The sequence below is a fragment of the Grammomys surdaster genome, unplaced genomic scaffold, assembly GCF_004785775.1.
Source record: "Grammomys surdaster isolate TR1022 unplaced genomic scaffold, NIH_TR_1.0 148, whole genome shotgun sequence".
In the NCBI taxonomy this organism is placed as follows: Eukaryota; Metazoa; Chordata; class Mammalia; order Rodentia; family Muridae; genus Grammomys; species Grammomys surdaster.
Genome location: NW_021604606.1, coordinates 2,052,037 through 2,068,823, shown reverse-complemented (window position 1 = coordinate 2,068,823; position 16,787 = coordinate 2,052,037). Strand labels below are relative to the sequence as shown.

At 40.6% G+C, this 16,787-nt stretch overlaps 1 pseudogene; it reads right to left on the bottom strand.

The window, feature by feature from the left end:
• Positions 1-5,147: 5,147 nt before the first annotated feature.
• Positions 5,148-5,512, bottom strand: LOC114619179 (annotated as a pseudogene).
• Positions 5,513-16,787: the final 11,275 nt, after the last annotated feature.

The following is a 16,787-nucleotide window of genomic DNA, read 5'->3' as shown; positions in this document are numbered from 1 at the left end:
GCCTCTTGTATGCTTATGGGCATCTCCTTCTTTAGGTTAGGGAAGTTTTCCTCAATAATTTTGTTGAAGATATTTACTGGTCCTTTAAGTTGGGAATCTTCACTCTCATCTATACGTATTATCCTTAGGTTTGGTCTTCTCATTGTGTCCTGGATTTCCTGGATGTTTTGGGTTAGGAGCTTTTTGCATTTTGCATTTTGCATTTTCTTTGATAGTTGTGTCAAGGTTTTCCATGGTATCTTCTGCACCTGAGATTCTCTCTTCTATCTCTTGTATTCGGTTGGTGATGCTTGCGTCTATGACTCTTTATCTCTTTCCTAGGTTTTCTATCTCCAGGGTTGTCTCCCTTTGAGATTTCTTTATTGTTTCTATTTTCACTTTCAGATCCTGAATGGTTTTGTTTAATTCCTTCATTGTGTTTTCTTGCAGTTCTCTAAGGGATTTCTGTGTTTCCTCTTCAAGGGCTTCTACCTGTTTACTTGTGCTCTCTTGTACTTCTTTAAGGGAGTTACTTATGTCCTTCTTAAAATCCTCTATCATCATCATGAGAAGTGATTTTAATTCTGAATCCTGCTTTTCCGGTGTGATGTGGTGTCCTTGGTTTGCTATAGTGGGAGAACTGGGTTCTGCTGATGCCAAGTAACTTTGGTTTCTGTTGCTTATGTTCTTGTGCTTGCCTTTCACCATCTGGTTAACTCTAGTGTTACCTGCACTCACTGTGTCTGACTGGAGTCTGTCTTTCCAGTTATCTTGCTTGTGTCAGAAGTCCTCAAGAGTCTAGATGTCTCTGTTGTCTTGTGATCCTACGCTCCTGGGTGGAAAACTCCTGGGACTCAGGCTGCCTCTGGGATCTGGAAATCCTGCTGCTCAGAGTGCAATGGTTCCCCTAGGATGGCTCAGGAATCAGTGTCTCCACAGGAGCAGACCAGCTATGTGTCTGCCCCAGCCAAAAGGACCAGGCGATGGCAGAAGGGAGGTGGTATTCTGGAGGGGTGGGGTTTGGGTGGCTGATGTGTCCTGAACACCCCTGGCTCCCAGTTATAACTCTGGGGCATAGGGAGTGGGACGGTGTTCTTACCAGGTGCTGAGTGTAATGGCTCCTCTAGAATTGCTCAGGATTCAGTATCTCCACAGGAGCAGACCAGCTAGGTGTCTGCCCCAGCCACCTGGCAGTTCTTATATATGAACACATGACATAGTGGTGCAGCTTTTAATAACTTATTAAAGAAACATTATGGGCTGGAGAGATGGCTCAGTGGTTAAGAGCACTGACTGTTTTTCCAGAGGTCCTGAGTTTAATTCCCAGCAAGCACATGATGGATCACAACCATCTGCAATGGGATCTGATGCACTCTTCTAGTGTGTCTGAAGACAGCTGCAGTATACTCATATAAATAAAAATAAATAAATAAATCTAAAATTAGAAGTAAGAAACATTGTTTTAAATTCTATCTTTTATAAGTCTGTTTTCTAGGATAAGATTTACATAAAATTTGGGAGGCAGAGGCAGGAAGATTTCTGAGTTCGAGGCCAGCCTGGACTACAGAATGAGTTCCAGGACACCCAGGACACCCAGGGCTGTACAGAGAAACCCTGTCTCGAAAGAGGGAGAGAGAGAGAGAGAGAGAGAGAGAGAGAGAGAGAGAGAGAGAGAGTTACATAAAATATTATCCCAATTTAGAGTTATCTTTACAGACCTTTTTCCCTGGGTTGACTCATACCTTGTGTTGTTGTCTAAAATGACTCCAATCTTGAGTTACCAGTTTTAAGCCAACTCTTTGTTACCAATGTTACAAACTTTTAACCATACCCAATAACTTATAAGCCAATGATCTATAACTGAGACATGCAGAACATATTTATATATTTAGGATCAGTTAAAAACAAACATGACCCCCAAACCCAGAGGAGGCTGGACTCCCAGGAGCTCTAACATGCCCAGGATTGTAGAGGGCATGTTTGTGTTTTTTTCTGCAGGATGCTGAAGGAACATGGTGGCTGCCAGAGTGACAGGTGAGACACGCTGATGCCTGGACAAAAAATCATGCTTATCTGTGAGCTTGCTGAGTACCCTGACAATGGTGCCTGAGAAGCTGTTTTGGACATATTTTCCCGACCCACCTTTGCTTACTTATACCCCAGAGGGGACAAGCTGCCTTGCCTCATGATTTTAGACCTTGTAGAACAGAGAATCAAAAAGAGAAGTTATAATGACTCTTGTATTTTTCGTAAATGTGACCAGTTATTTGTGCTTAATCATGTACTAGTCTAGAAATTAATCCAATATTAGAAATAACACTCTGCACTTGGAAGTCTGGTTCTGGAAATTTTCAGAGACATATTTGGAAGTTGGTTGAAGTTCTCTATGATGTTATGTTAGCAAGAGATAAAGTTGGGTTAGGATCTGGATTTCAAACAAGTGCTAGTACATGTGTTAAAGCTCTTTTAATTGTCAAGTTAAAATTACTTTTGTTTCTTCTACAGTATTTACTGTAAGTTACATTGATTGTACACCTTCTAATTGTTTGTGTTTTGAAATCCAACATGTCAGCTATGGAGGTCTAACAACCAGCTTTTTTTTTTAAGGCGTGTGCCACCACTTCCCAGCTCTATCAACCAGTTTTTGTTTTATTGCCCTGAGTATCACAGAACCTTGGTCTTCTGAAAAAAGTTTGCAAGTACTGGCAGAAGTGAGTAAGGCTTTAAGCAGAAGCAAGAGAGTAGTGAGATTGATTATTGCTGGTATAATAGCTTTAATTACATTAATTGCTAGCACCACTGGTTCTGCAATTGCTTTGACACAAGAATTTAAGACAGCTACTTTTGTTAATCATTTAGCAAAAAATGTTACTAATGTGTTGAATATACAAGAGGATTTAGATAGGCGTTTGGAACAATGGATCAATGCTTTTTATCCTATTCAAATTATTGGAAGGAGGTTCAGAGTTTAAGAGTAAGGAGCCATCTCAAGCGTCATGCCAAATACCATTGGATTCATGTTGGTTCTAAAATTTACAGTGGTAGTCATTATAATTATGAAAAAGTTTAAAGACACCTGCACTGTATTTGGTACAATTCTAACACCTCTCTGGATGTTTTAATTTTGCATAGTGAGCTTATGAATTTAAAGAATGCTGCTCTGCTGAGTGTTGATTCTGTAGATATTGCAGATAAAATTACCCATGACCTGAGGTCAGTATTTCTATTTTGGTCAAGTTTCAAGAATGGCATACATAGCTTGATCATCCCAGCCCTTTTTGTCCAGGGAATAATTTTATTTGTACCCACCGTGTTAAAGCTTGTCTTTAACAACATCAACATGTTGGCAGCCAAAGTACATGGCTTGAAACTGAAAATGTTACCCCAAGCAGGGTTATTAAATTAACAGGCTGGCAAGCCAAGAACAGGTGAGATTCTGCACAGAGCCTTACCAACCTAAGACAGAAGTGCATTACTTTTGATAATGAATATTCCATGACGTGTAAGGAAGGCATTCTTGTCAGAAAGACCTAAGACAGGCTCAGTCTTGTTTATTAAATAAAAAAAGGGGAGAGGCAGAGAGCTTTTTGAGCTGCTTGGCGGGAATATGACATTAGCCAAGGAGAAGAAAGTGGGCTTCAGGCAGGAAGCTGACACTAGGCTAGAACAAAGAAGTAGTTTCAGGCAGGAATCTAAATTTTAGGCTAGAACAAGGCTTCAGATGTGAAAATGACTTTGGGCTAGGACAGGGAAGTTGGCTCAGATATTTTGTTCATCCTGATAATCCCTTAGAAAAAGCGAACATGGGAGTGATCACAGGACTTTGTTTTTGCCTTGCTGGATTTTTGAGTATTTGTGTTTATTGTCTTGCTTATTCCTTGACTATTTGCATCTATTGTATTGCTAGTTTCTCAACTTAGAACTGACCTTAATAGTTGCATGTAATCAAAATGTTATAAAAGCAAAAAGGAGGAGGGGGGATGGGATAGGGGGTTTCTAGGGAGGGTACATGGGGAAGGGGGAAGGCATCTGAAATGGAAATAAAGAAAATATCCAATAAAATGATAAAAAACAAAAACAAAACAAAAAACAAAGAAACAAACATGAAGTAGCCACACACATCATATATATTTAGACAGACAATTTTCTTACTTTTTCTCGGTTTAATTTCAAGGGAGGAGCATCTTGTAACCTGCAGAACCTAATAATCACAGTCACAGACATTTTTTTATATGAGAAACAGCCATCAGCTTCCTTATCATAGAAGCCAAAAGCTGCTGGCCTCATTGAGAGCAGCTTGTATAGACAATCAGCTCTTGGCAGGGCTTCTCCAGCTGTGCTAGACTCCTAGCTACAGGTGCAGAGCTCTAAAGGCAGTTTATCAGTTTTTGTCGTGTCAATTCAGACTGCTTTAAAAAAATGAGTTAAAACTAAATCAAGGGGTGATTGACCAGAAGATTAAGTTTTAACCATTTTTTTAATACAAAACACAGAGCAACAATCATGCAACAAAACAAAAACAAACATACATTGACAGACATGGACAAATTGGTGAGCCAAGGACGGACAATAAATAAACAGAGAGGGAAGAGAACTAGATGATGCAAAGGGATTCAGATATCTTACCTAAGGGACTCAGAACCAGAACTAAGCATTCTTCCAGTGAGAATCAGAGAAGAAGAGCATCTCCTGACCTCCTCCTGTCCCTAGCAGAGCTCTGGAACAGCTTATGTTCATTATCTTTTTCACCAAAGCGTCCCGGGACAGTGGGAGGACTGCTTTTCTCAAACCCATTCTTCCTCTCATGTCTAGGGTCTAAACTATCTCTAATAAGGGTTCAAAGACTAAAAGCATCTATGAGAATTATCTTTGCTCTTCTAGATTTTAGTATAAATCTAAACACATACGAAAAACATTCTACCATTACCTTGTCCTTTTCTTGTTTTGATATTTTGATTTGTATTATTCAGACCATATATTGAAGTATCAATCTTTAAAAATTTATAAATAGACTTAGTTGTAAATTGTCATACTAGATTTACAAGAAAATATATAAGAAAGAGCAAATTAAATATTAGAAATTATAGGAGTCTCTCCCTTAAACTGAAGGAATCTTCTTTAATAGTCTTCAATGTAGCTCACTGGCAATCTTAAGAAATTCAAGAAGCTCATTCATGTTGTATAAGCCCTAAAGGAAAAAAACTGAGGAAACTCATTGATAATTTTCACAGCTTCATTGTAAAGTTCAAAATCAAAGCGATTATAATCTTCCGTAACAGGATATAAGATGCACATAGTATGGTTGCCATGGTTGTGACTTTTTCCAACTACTCATATGATTCCAGAAATTTCTTGTCAGGTGGCTCCATCAATTCAATGGTTCCATTTTTTTCTTCTACATCTGAAAGAATAAACATTTTTCCAGTGGGATGAATCTTTTCCAGCTTCCCCATGAAGCACACAAGTCAGTCAATATATTGTTTTAACATGCTGGTGTTGATGCTACTTTGGGGAATACCATTATGTCCACCATGATTCTGCCACCAACACTCACAACCCACAGGAAAGCAGAATATTACCTTGTCCGTTTTTACAGGGTTTATTCACCACTGGCCCATCCTTTCCTGAGGTGTCCTTCACTGCACTTCTCACATTTGAGCTCCAATGTTGAGGTACCATCTGACCAAGCCAGCTCAGTCAACCAAACTGTGTCTCAAAGGAGGGAGTGAGGGTTGTAAAGAAAAAGACAATTAGACAACATTATAATGTGACTCCAGTCAGTGCTGAGGCTGAAGCAAGTTTATTTTTCTCCAGTCTGCTTTTATACCATTCTAAGTACATGCAAAGAACAAGATCAGTTCAAGGTCAAGGCACAAACAAAGCAATAAACAAAAGTAGTCAAGGAACAAACAAGGGAATAAACAAATGATCAATATCTTGAGCCTACTTCTATTTCCTGGCCCAATGTCAAATTCTTGCCAAATTTCTAGAAGTGGCTCCAAGAGCTCTCCACAAGCCCCTTTCCCATCCATGCTAGAATATCAAGTGGCTTGATTTTGTGAAGACAATCAGAGCTGCTACAAATTTGTAAGTACAATGGCCATGTCATGTCCAGAGAATAGCCTTTCACAACAGTCTTCCCATCCTCTGCTTTGTCCATTCTTCCTTCAGTGATAGTCCCTGAGCTTTGAAGGGAAGGGTTTGATAAATTGGTCCTATTTAGGGCTGAGCATTCAATGGTCACTTATTCTCATCAATTTGACTATTTATGCACGTCTATGTTAATGACCTCTCACTACAAAAAGCTTTTCTGACTAAGGTAAGAGTGTCACTAATCTATTGGTATTACCATAAATATTTAGAAGGCAGCTTAACTACATGCTCACTTAGTAAAATGACAGTAGTAGGTTTCTCCCTGGTACCTAGAATTGTCTCCCTCATGGGCCTTTGACTAGGTTAACAGTACCATGGATTCCTTCTGTGAAGTAGGCCTCCTGTGCAATCAGAAAGCGAGTGGCTACCCTAATATCAGTCATGCCAGTGTTGTGCCAATAGGCATATTTTGCCTGGGAGGCCCACACTATAATGTTCAGGTCCCACTTCTGCCTATGTCTTTTGACTATTTTTCTCCCCCAGTAGCATTCCTAACACTTCAGACATTAGGAAAGCTAGTCAGTGGGGAGGAACGTTCATCCAAAGTGTATTATGTCTTCAGCAATAGAGTTTGACTATGTGCTATGGTGACAATTTAAATTCTTCCTTAACCCTTTTGTGAACACAGTTCTGACCCTTATAGTGGTTTGAATGAGACAACCCTCCATAGTCTTCATCATTTAAATACTTGGCCCTGAGTTTGTGGCAATATTTTCAGAGGCTTCAGTGGTATGGCCTTGTTGGAGAAGGTATGTCACTGGTGGCAGGCTTTGAGAATTTAAAAACCTCATCTTTTCTGGAGAAGCCTCTTTCTGTTTCATACTTCCAGTTTAAGATGTAAGCTGTCAGCTGCTGATTCAACTGCCTGCCATGCAGGAGCTCTACTATGACAGGCTCATCCCGTTGGATCTGTAAGCCCAAAGAAACCCTTGCCTTGCCTTGATTATGGTATTATATCAAGAAGTTGAAAAGCAACCGATAAAGCCTGTGAACTAGGCATCATATAGAATACACTGCTATCTTCATTACCAATTCCTACAGTAGTGCCCTATCCATCCTCCTTTGTCTTTGAGCCTCTGATATACATGGGAACTTCTATTATTGATAATCAAATCCCTCTAATAGCTTGTGTGAACTAGTCCATCAGGGACTGATTTCCATTTTATCGTCTCAGATTATGTAGCCTTTGTTTCCAAGAAAGATGGGTGGTTATACTGCTCAGTTTGTCTGTTTCTGAGGCACTCAAATTGATCTTATTTTTCCCATATCCCATAGTCTCACACACCAGGTGAAGAGAGGCTTCATTGATTGTTTAAGGCTTTTCCTTAATTTCAGGAATTTCACTGCTAAATAGTCTCTGATTCCTATAGCCTCTCACACAGACCATTGTTAAAATCCCCATTGGCACTCTGGATTGTGAATTATTATTTTCTTTTAAAGATTTATTTATTTATTTTATTATGAGTACACTGTAGCTGTCTTCGGACACACCAGAAGAGGGCATCCAATCTCACTATGGATGGTTGTGAGCCACCATGTGGTTGCTGGGATTTGAACTCTGGACCTCTGGAAGAGCAGTCAGTGCTCTTAACCGCTGAGCCATCTCTCCAGCCCTGGATTGTGAATTATTATTTTCTCTGTATCAAAGACCTCAGTGGTGTCTTCTGCCAGTGCTTACTTCTACTTTGCTCTCTTCCTCTTTTCCTCTTCAGACCTTCCCTGGGTTCCAGGCTTTGGAGGCCCCAGAAAGGCTTTTTAACATGGATCAGACTGGTGATCCTGCTACCTTTCTCCAGCCCTGAGAAATAGCAAGCCAATGCCTCCAACTCTACATCTCTCTTGTATAATTCACCTACTATGATGGAAGTCAAACAAAGGATGCCAAATGAATGACTTTTTTATTGCCTTTCCTCCCTTTTACCCACAAGTACTTCTGAGCAACCATCTCTAAGGTAACTTCTGCCTTAGAAGTATTTCTTATTACCCATAGTATGGCCAGGCAACTTCTGCAGCCTCTTATCAATACTCTTGTTTCTGGTGTGCTACTTTCAAAGACTGTAACAGCTCCTAAAAACATCAAACACTTCGCAAATAATTTTCAGATGTACATGGAACACCCTACTCATCTAACAAGCATGCTACTCCATACCACTTAGAAGCTACTACTCTGAGATTGCCATTATAGATACTCCATCTTCAAGTGGCCCTGCTTTAGTTATGTATCTCACTGTCCTCTAGACTGCCCATGCCACTGCTGCTACCCACAAAAAGCAAACCATTACATGCCATATGGAGGATGGACAATCATGTCAAAATCTCCCCTGGGGATGCTTCACCTTTCATCACAACTGTCTGTCTCATTATCCATAGCAGGAACAATGTCATTGTTCTTGAAAACTCAGATCCCTGGTCTTATTATACCCTGCAGACTATGCCAAGTGCTTTAGGAATTTCTTTTCTCCAGGGAGACTTATATGGCTACTGTGTTTGAATGCCTGGCCATAGGGAGTGGCACTATTAGGAGGTATGGCCTTGTGAGAGCAGGTGTATCCTTGTTGGAGGAAGTGTATCACTGTGGACGTAGGCTCTGAGGTCATATATGTTCAAGCTACTCTCAGTGTGATACTCAGTCTTATTCTGCTGTTTTCAGCTCTAGATGTAGAACTCTCATCTCTTTCTCTAGCACCATGTTGGCCTATATGCTGCCATGCTTTTTGTCACGATGACAATGGACTAAACCTCCGAAATTCTAAGCCAGCCCCATTCAAATGTTTTCCTTTATAAGAGTTGTCATGGGCTGGAAAGACGGCTCAGCAGTTAAGAGCACCGACTACTCTTCCAGAGATCCTGAGTTTAATTTCCATCAACCACATGGTGGCTCACAACCATCTGTAATGGGATCTGATGCCCTCTTCTGGTGTGTCTGAAGACAGGTACAGTGTACTCATCGTATACATAAAATAAATATTTTTAAATAAAAAGAGTTGTCGAGGTCATGGTGTCTCTTCACAGCAATGGAAACCCTAACTAAGACAGCTACCAAAGTTTTATTTCACAAAGTTCATCCTGGGGAACCACTGAGTGTATTAGCCTTACTTCCAGAGCATGGGTAAGGAGTTATGGCCAGGAACTTAGGTGATTCTAAAGTAGCTCAGGGGAAGGTCAGCACCCAGCACGAACAACGGTTTCCCTATGGTTAGCCTTCCTCCAGCCAATATACTCTAGTACTTCCCCTAGACCCTGAGGCCATGTGCAACTAAGACAAAATTGCATCGAAAAGGGAATATCAATGAAGTTCCAGTGACATATCACCATTACCTCCTTCTAAGGAGAATATCAACATTCTGCAGGCCTGCTCCTGATAGACTCTTGCAAGCATGTACAAATGATATGAAGATGGTAGCTATTTGGCCAGAGGATAGTCCTGGACAATAATAATAGGTTTTACCATGATATTTTCATATTGAACAAATGTATTTTGATCATATTTAAACCCCATTGCCCTTTATTGTCCCCTTCCCATTACTACTGACCCCTGCCATTTCCATGTACTTGTGTCTGTGTCCCAATGAGCTTCATTAGTGGTGTTTACAGGAGCATAGGAAGGAGTTTAGAGGAGCGAGGAGCACGTGTTTCTTACTAGTGGCTAAACCACTGAAGATAATGTCTTTTCATCCCTTATCAACAATTATGTACATATGTATCTTCAGGGAAAATTGGGGCACATGAATCTGTTCCCTAAAAACAAGTTTTCAAACTATAATTGCCCCAACAAGTACCATTACTAATATTTCAAAGATATTTGAAAGATAAAAAATTCTGTCTGTTTGTTGGTCTCTCTCTTTCTCCTTCCCTCCACACCTCTCTCTCATTTTCTCTCTCTCTTCCTCTCCCTCCCCCAACCCCTGTCTATGAAACAGGGCCTCATTATATTGTATTGGCAGGCCTGGGCCTCACTATGTAGACAAATCTAGCTTGTCTAGAACTCACAGGGATACAATTTCTTTTCAGTGCTAGGATTAAGCTGTGTGCCACCATGCCAGACTAGAAAAGGGGAAATTTGGCATGCTCATATTAGTACTTTTTCATATGATCTCTGACTTGCTTATAAAAAAATTAAGTGTTAAATTGCATAGAGATGACTGTAAAATATACTTTATGGACTATTTATTCCATAAAAATGACTTTAAAACTACATGGAGTGTGTTGCTCAAATAGCTCAGCATTTCCGACCAACTAATGTGCTGTCATAAGGACTCGATTTTAGATCCCAGCACCTATATAATAAGTTGAATGTCTCACAAATCTCCATAACTAGCGCCCCAAGGACACTAATACCCTCCTTTGTACTTCCAATACAAAAATACATACACTCTACACACACTAGTGCATGTATAACCACAGATAAATCTTTTAAAATACTAAAGGGCTCAAAACAACAACCGTTTATTACTTATTATGGTGCTTTAGACTAATTATAGACACAGCTAACTGAAATTTAAGTTCTAAGCAGAATTGACTAAACTCATTCATTTAACTAGATCACTCATCTAGTAGCTTCAACAGCTGGAAACTTGCTAGAGCTACAATATCCAAGATTATTTTATTGACATCTCTGAACATTGTGACTGATAACTTGGGGTGCCTTGGGTCTCTCATTTGCTGGCAGCATAGATTATCTTTCTCACAGTATAGTAGATGAGTTCATACAGAGAAGGGCTGACTTCTGCACAAGAGCTTTTCTGCATGTATTGTGTTTGCTAATATTCCATCACTTGTATAAGTCATATTGACCAAGCACAATGCCAGCATGGGAGGGATCAACAAAGTACGATATTGCTAGTAAACATGAGTCATTAGGAGATACTTATCTAGTAGCCTACTGTATATGTGTGTGTGTGAGAGAGAGAGAGAGTGTGCACCTGAGAAAGAACTACATTCATTCATGCATTCATTCATTCATCAGTGATAGAAACTGCAGGCCCAAGGGATAGAACATTGCTTAGGGCAAAATCCCTGGTACCAAGGAACCTACCTGGTTACATTTTGGGGGATAGGACAAAAGAGGATGTAGCCCTTAGTTGCCTTTCAGGAGTGGATTATGGGTCCCTGCTGAAGTGACCACATACTCCATCTCTCTCTCTCTCTCTCTCTCTTTCAGTCCTTGGATCAGGTTATAAAGTTCTCAGCTACTTCCCAGCATAGCCATATCTTCTTGCCTGCCATGATGTGTCCCACTATGATGATAATAGACTAAGCCTCTAAACAATAAGCAAGCCCCCATTTAAATGTTTTTTTGATAAGAGTTGCCTTTGTTATAGTGTCTCTTCACAGGAATAGAACATTGATTAAGGCAGAAGTTGATACAGAGAGTAGGATATTGCTAAGCCAGACCTGACCATGCTGATTTTGGGCAGAATATGGAAGATGTTGGAGTAGAAAAGGGTTTAATGCTTTAAGTGGGAGCTTAATGGGCCACCCTAGTAAGAGCATACAAGAGAGTGCTGAGGGCATTTTGAACTGTGTGGAGGCCCAGCCCAAGAAATTTCAGAAGGGAAGAATATTATTAGTAAATGGCTTAGGGACTAGACTGCTCTTGTTATATTTTGGCAAAGAATGTAGCCGTTTTCTTCCCTTGTCTTAAAAACTTGCCAGAGAGTTTTGGATTAATGGCACTGGCAAATGAGATTTGAAAATAGCCTAGTATAGACTGTGCCCATAGTTATGAGTGATCATACTTATGCAGATCTACAATGAAAAGGGACACAGAGAAACACAAAATGGACAGCTGAGAAGAAAAGGAGCACTAAGAAATGAAATGGAGCTAAGGCCAGTACTCAAATAGATAAAAAGATAAAACAGTTAAATAGATAAAAAATTTCAAGAAAAGCCTGCTGCCAAATGGAATAAAGGGATTGGTGACTTGAGGGTAAGACTCCACTCAGCTAAGCTTCCAACTTATGAAAAAGAATTAAAGGAAAGCTAAAGCAGTGAAGGAAACCATCAACAACAGGAAATTGACGCAAATGTAATTGAATGAGGGGGCCAAAGTCCAGCCCCAACAAGCAGAATTCGGGGGCTTCAACCACATGATTCTGGCTTTAGAGTCAAGGATACAAGAAAGATGTTGTGGAGTCTCCCTCCACAGCTAAGGAAAGCTACTGAGGCCAGGCATGTGTCCAAAGTGTTCCTGCATGGAGGCCCAGAAAGGCCATTATGCTTCGAAGCTGTGAAGATGAAACCTGGATTGGGTTGCAGACAGCAAGATGTTGGAGATGCCAGGGTTGTGTGATTCCTGCCAAGGACACTTGAAGACTAGATGTGGATTCAGCCCAAGAGAGAGAGAGGTGTGTTATAGTCAACAAGGCTGAGAGGAGTTGGAGATCTGAGGAATGACTTGACATTAGACATGGGGATATAGAATTTGGAGTTTGCCCAGCTGGCTTTTAGCTAAATTTAGTGAAGTATTTCTTCACTATGCCCCCTTTCCTCTCTTTTGGAATGGTAATGTTTATTTTGTGTCACTGTATGCTGGAAATATGTGATCTATTTTTTTTATTTTTATTACAGGGGTCTACTATTAAGACATTGTCATGAGTCTCAGAAGACATTTTAGCTTTTGGACTTTAAACAGCATTTAGATTGTGATAGTTTATGGAGACTTTTGAAGTTGAACTGAATGAATTTTTGCATTATGATATGGCTACAAGCCTATAGGAGCCACAAAATGGAATGTTGACGCTTGAATAAGAAGCCCCCAATTACATATTTTCTTTTATAAGAATTGCCTCAGTCATGGTATCTCTCCAAAGTAATTAAACAGTGGCCAAGGCATTATATAAGATGCTAATGAAGAGGAGTAATTAAATACTCCCACCTAACTGCAACTATTACAAATCATGACAATGACTACTAACATGCCAAAATATTGACACAGGTGCAATAAGTGGCATTTACATGTCAATGGCATCCAAAAGCTATCTAATTGAACCAAAGGCCCACTTGACAAGAGATAAATTATGCCTAGTATTGGAAACCTAGCCAAACTCTCAGGGCTAGTAAGGTTATGAACTTTGTGGGGGTGGAGGCGGGGAAGACTACTACTGTCTCTTTGTTAGACCAGCATAATTTCTTACTACATTCTAAATCTTATTCGTTGGTGGCAGTTTGAATAAAAATGACCCCCCTAGACTTATAAGGAGTGGCATTATTGGAGGTGTGGTTATTTTGGAGTAAGTGTGGCCTTGTTGGAGGAACTGTGTCACTAGGGGTGGGATTTGAGGTTTCAGAAGCTCAAGCTAGGCCCAGTATCACTCTTTTCATGCGGCCTGCTGATCAGTTCGTAGAACTCTCAGCTACCTCTTCAGCACCAAGTCTGCCTGTGCACTGCCAGGCTTCCCACCATGATGATAATGAACTAAACTTCTGAACTGTAAGCTAGTCTTAATTACATGCTTTCCTTTGGAAGAATTGCCATAGTCAATAAAACCCTTAACCAAGACACTGTTATACCAACAGATAAGTGTAGCTATCCTCCTTCAAAGAAACTATTCTTTACAGCAAATGGAGATGAACATCAAAAACAAAAATGGACACAATACAAAGGTCAAGAAAGCATAGGAAATCTGGCTCCAATGGATACATTGACATCCCAGCTCCTGCATCTATGGCTCACGGGACATCTTGGAAGAGTGGGTAGAGAAATTATAAAAGCCAGAACACACAGAAAGGATGCTATGAAATAGTCTCTCTTAGAAATTGTGGCATAATCAAGACCAGGGAGATGTCAATTTATCAATGGACATGTTAATGTGAAAGAGGAAAAAAATCATGGGCTCCCACTTCTAGGCAAACAACTACAAGCAACAAATGGCTGTTAGAAGAACAATTTGTTTCTACTAGGGATTTGCCCACTTGTTGGTTGTCCAATGAAGAGGGGCCAGTCTTGACACCATATAACTATCACTAACAAAAACAGACTCAGGAGGTTGTGTTTGCATGTGTCTCTGTGTGTGTATATGTGTGTGTGTATGTGCATACACATACATGTATATACACATATTCATGTAACCATAATAGTCAAAGGAAAAACGCTATCAACTTGAGAGTTGGAGGGAATAGACATGGGAGGAGTTTGGAGGGCTGTTGGGAGGAGCTGAAGGGAAGAAGTGGGGAAGTGATGGAATTTTATTTCAAATTAAAAAAATCAGTTATCCTTCAAAAAGAAGATGACATTCTTAAACAAATATCCTAGTTAATTCGTTTCTATTGCTTTATTCAGTCAGGCAGGGTCTCATGTAGACCAGGCTGGCCTCAAATTCAATATATAGGTGAGCATAATTTTGACCTCCTAATCCTCCTACCTTTACCTCTTGGAGCACTAAGAGTACAGCAATTGTGACCATGGTGTAGTTCCTTCCTTCCTTCTCCTTTTGGACAGGGATTTGATATGCAGTCTAGGCTGGTCTTGAACTCACCACCCTCCTCCATCAGTCTGTCCATGTACTGGGAGTAAAGGCATGTGTTACTAGAATGATGGATTACTTGATACTTAGCAGAGACCTAACATTGCAGAGAAAGAGGTACTAACTCATAAAAAGGGCTGACATTTAAAAAATAATTTTATGTGTATAGATGTTTTGCCTGTGTGTATGTCTGGATAACAGGTGTGTCATCCAGAAGAGGCCTCAGGTCTCTTGGAACTGGGGTTACAGATACTATGTGGGTGCTGGGAACTAAAATGGTGTCTTATGGAACAATAGTCAGTGCTCTCAAATGTTAAGCTATCTCCCCAGCCTCTTAAATATTTTTATTAATTAATTTAGTTCGTTCATGTATGCATGTGATAGGTAGCACTATGCACATGGAGATCAGAGGACAACTTGTAGGAGATTACTCTCTACTTCCATGATGTGGACTCCAGAGGTTGAATGCAGGTGGTCAAGATTGATGGCATATGACTTTACTCACTGTGCCATCTCCCCAGACCAAAAGACTTTTTAAAAAAAATCTTATACTTTTGTCAATTCACAGAGAGTATCCACAAAGGGTGGCTCATATAGTGGCAGTAGTATCACCAGGAAACTTTCTAGCAATGCAGATTCTCTGGCTTTACCTAGGATACATGGTAGTGGGGCTCTCTCTCCTCTCCTCCCTCCCCTCCCGTCCCCTCCCATCCCCTCCCCTCCCTTTCCTTCCTTTCTCCTCCCCACCCTCTGTCTCTCTGTCTCTTTCTCTCTCTGTCTCTTTCTCTCTCTGTCTCTTTCTCTCTCTGTCTCTTTCTCTCTCTGTCTCTCTCTCTCTCTCTCTCTCTCTCTCTCTCTCTCTCTCTCTCTCTCTCTCTCTCTCTCTCTCTGTGTGTGTGTGTGTGTGTGTGTGTGTGTGTGTGTGTGTGTGTGTTGAGAAGCTGGTAATGGAACCCTGGATTTTAAGTATGCTAAGGAAGTGCTTAGCACCACTGAAAAACATATCCAGTTAAAGCAACCAGATTTCTTTTTGAGACAGGTTTTGCCTGTGTAGCCCTGCTTTCCTGGAACTCTTTCTGTAAACCAGACTGCCCTTGACTCACCGAGATCTGCCTGTCTCTGCCTCCTGAGTATTGGGGCATGTGCCACCACTGCCTGGCAGCAATCTGAATTTATAATACATCCTCTAGGCTGTTCTTCTATAAGAAATTTGATAATCACTGCCTACCTTAGTTTGAGTCAGGATAAACTTGAAATAATAAAACTGATGCTATAAAGGATTTACTAAGAAACTTGCTTAGGAAATGTTGCACAAAGTAGAATTTAGATTAAGGAGAGCTGACCCCCAATATAACTGGGAGAAAAGTAGTACACTAAGCAGGACTGTTAGAAATTGTAGGGAAAACAATTTTGTACCATAATTGAAGTTTAAGGTTGTGAGAAAGTGTGTTGACTGCTCACCAAGATTGATCTCCAATTAGGCTCTGTTCCCACAGTAAATGGAGACAACTCTGACACACAAATTTGTTGTTCTGTTTTGGAGTTGCCAGCTGTGATTCCACATCCTCTGCTTCCTCCCTCTCAAAGTGTCCAGAAGCTGATTCACACTGAGCTGGAAGATGATACAGAGTTCAGAATGGGTGGGGTCCTACAGGGTCCTGGTTTGGCTGGGAGTGAGTGCTGGGGTGGAGAGGGTAGGGGGAAAAGACTTTCTCTTCGGATCTTAGTGTTACAGCTTTTTAAGGCAAAGGTCTTCTCTGAGGATCTTCAATGAAACAGCTCTCTGAGGTAATGTAAGCTTGTGAATATACTTTTATTGGGGTGGGTTAGTATGCATACACTTTATTTGGCTAGAGTTTAAAGTCCTATGAATGCTTCCTTTGCATGGAGAGGCATCCCACTTGATGGGCAGGTTCTTATAGGACGGAGAGGGAAAGAGGAAACTGAACTTGTAGATCTGCCAAGGACTACTCAACCTGCCAACTACACTCAGGTAGAGAGTGTAGGGGTTCAGGCTCCACAGACAAGGTCAGAAAGGGGAAACCCCCACTGGTAAAGGGAGTCCTCATTTTGCTCTGAGCTCAGAGAGCTATCCACACAATGGGAAACTGTGACCTTAATTAACAAGATCCAACACAAATTGGCCATTAGGCCCATTCTCATATCAAAGACCATACCTCTAAGAGGCAG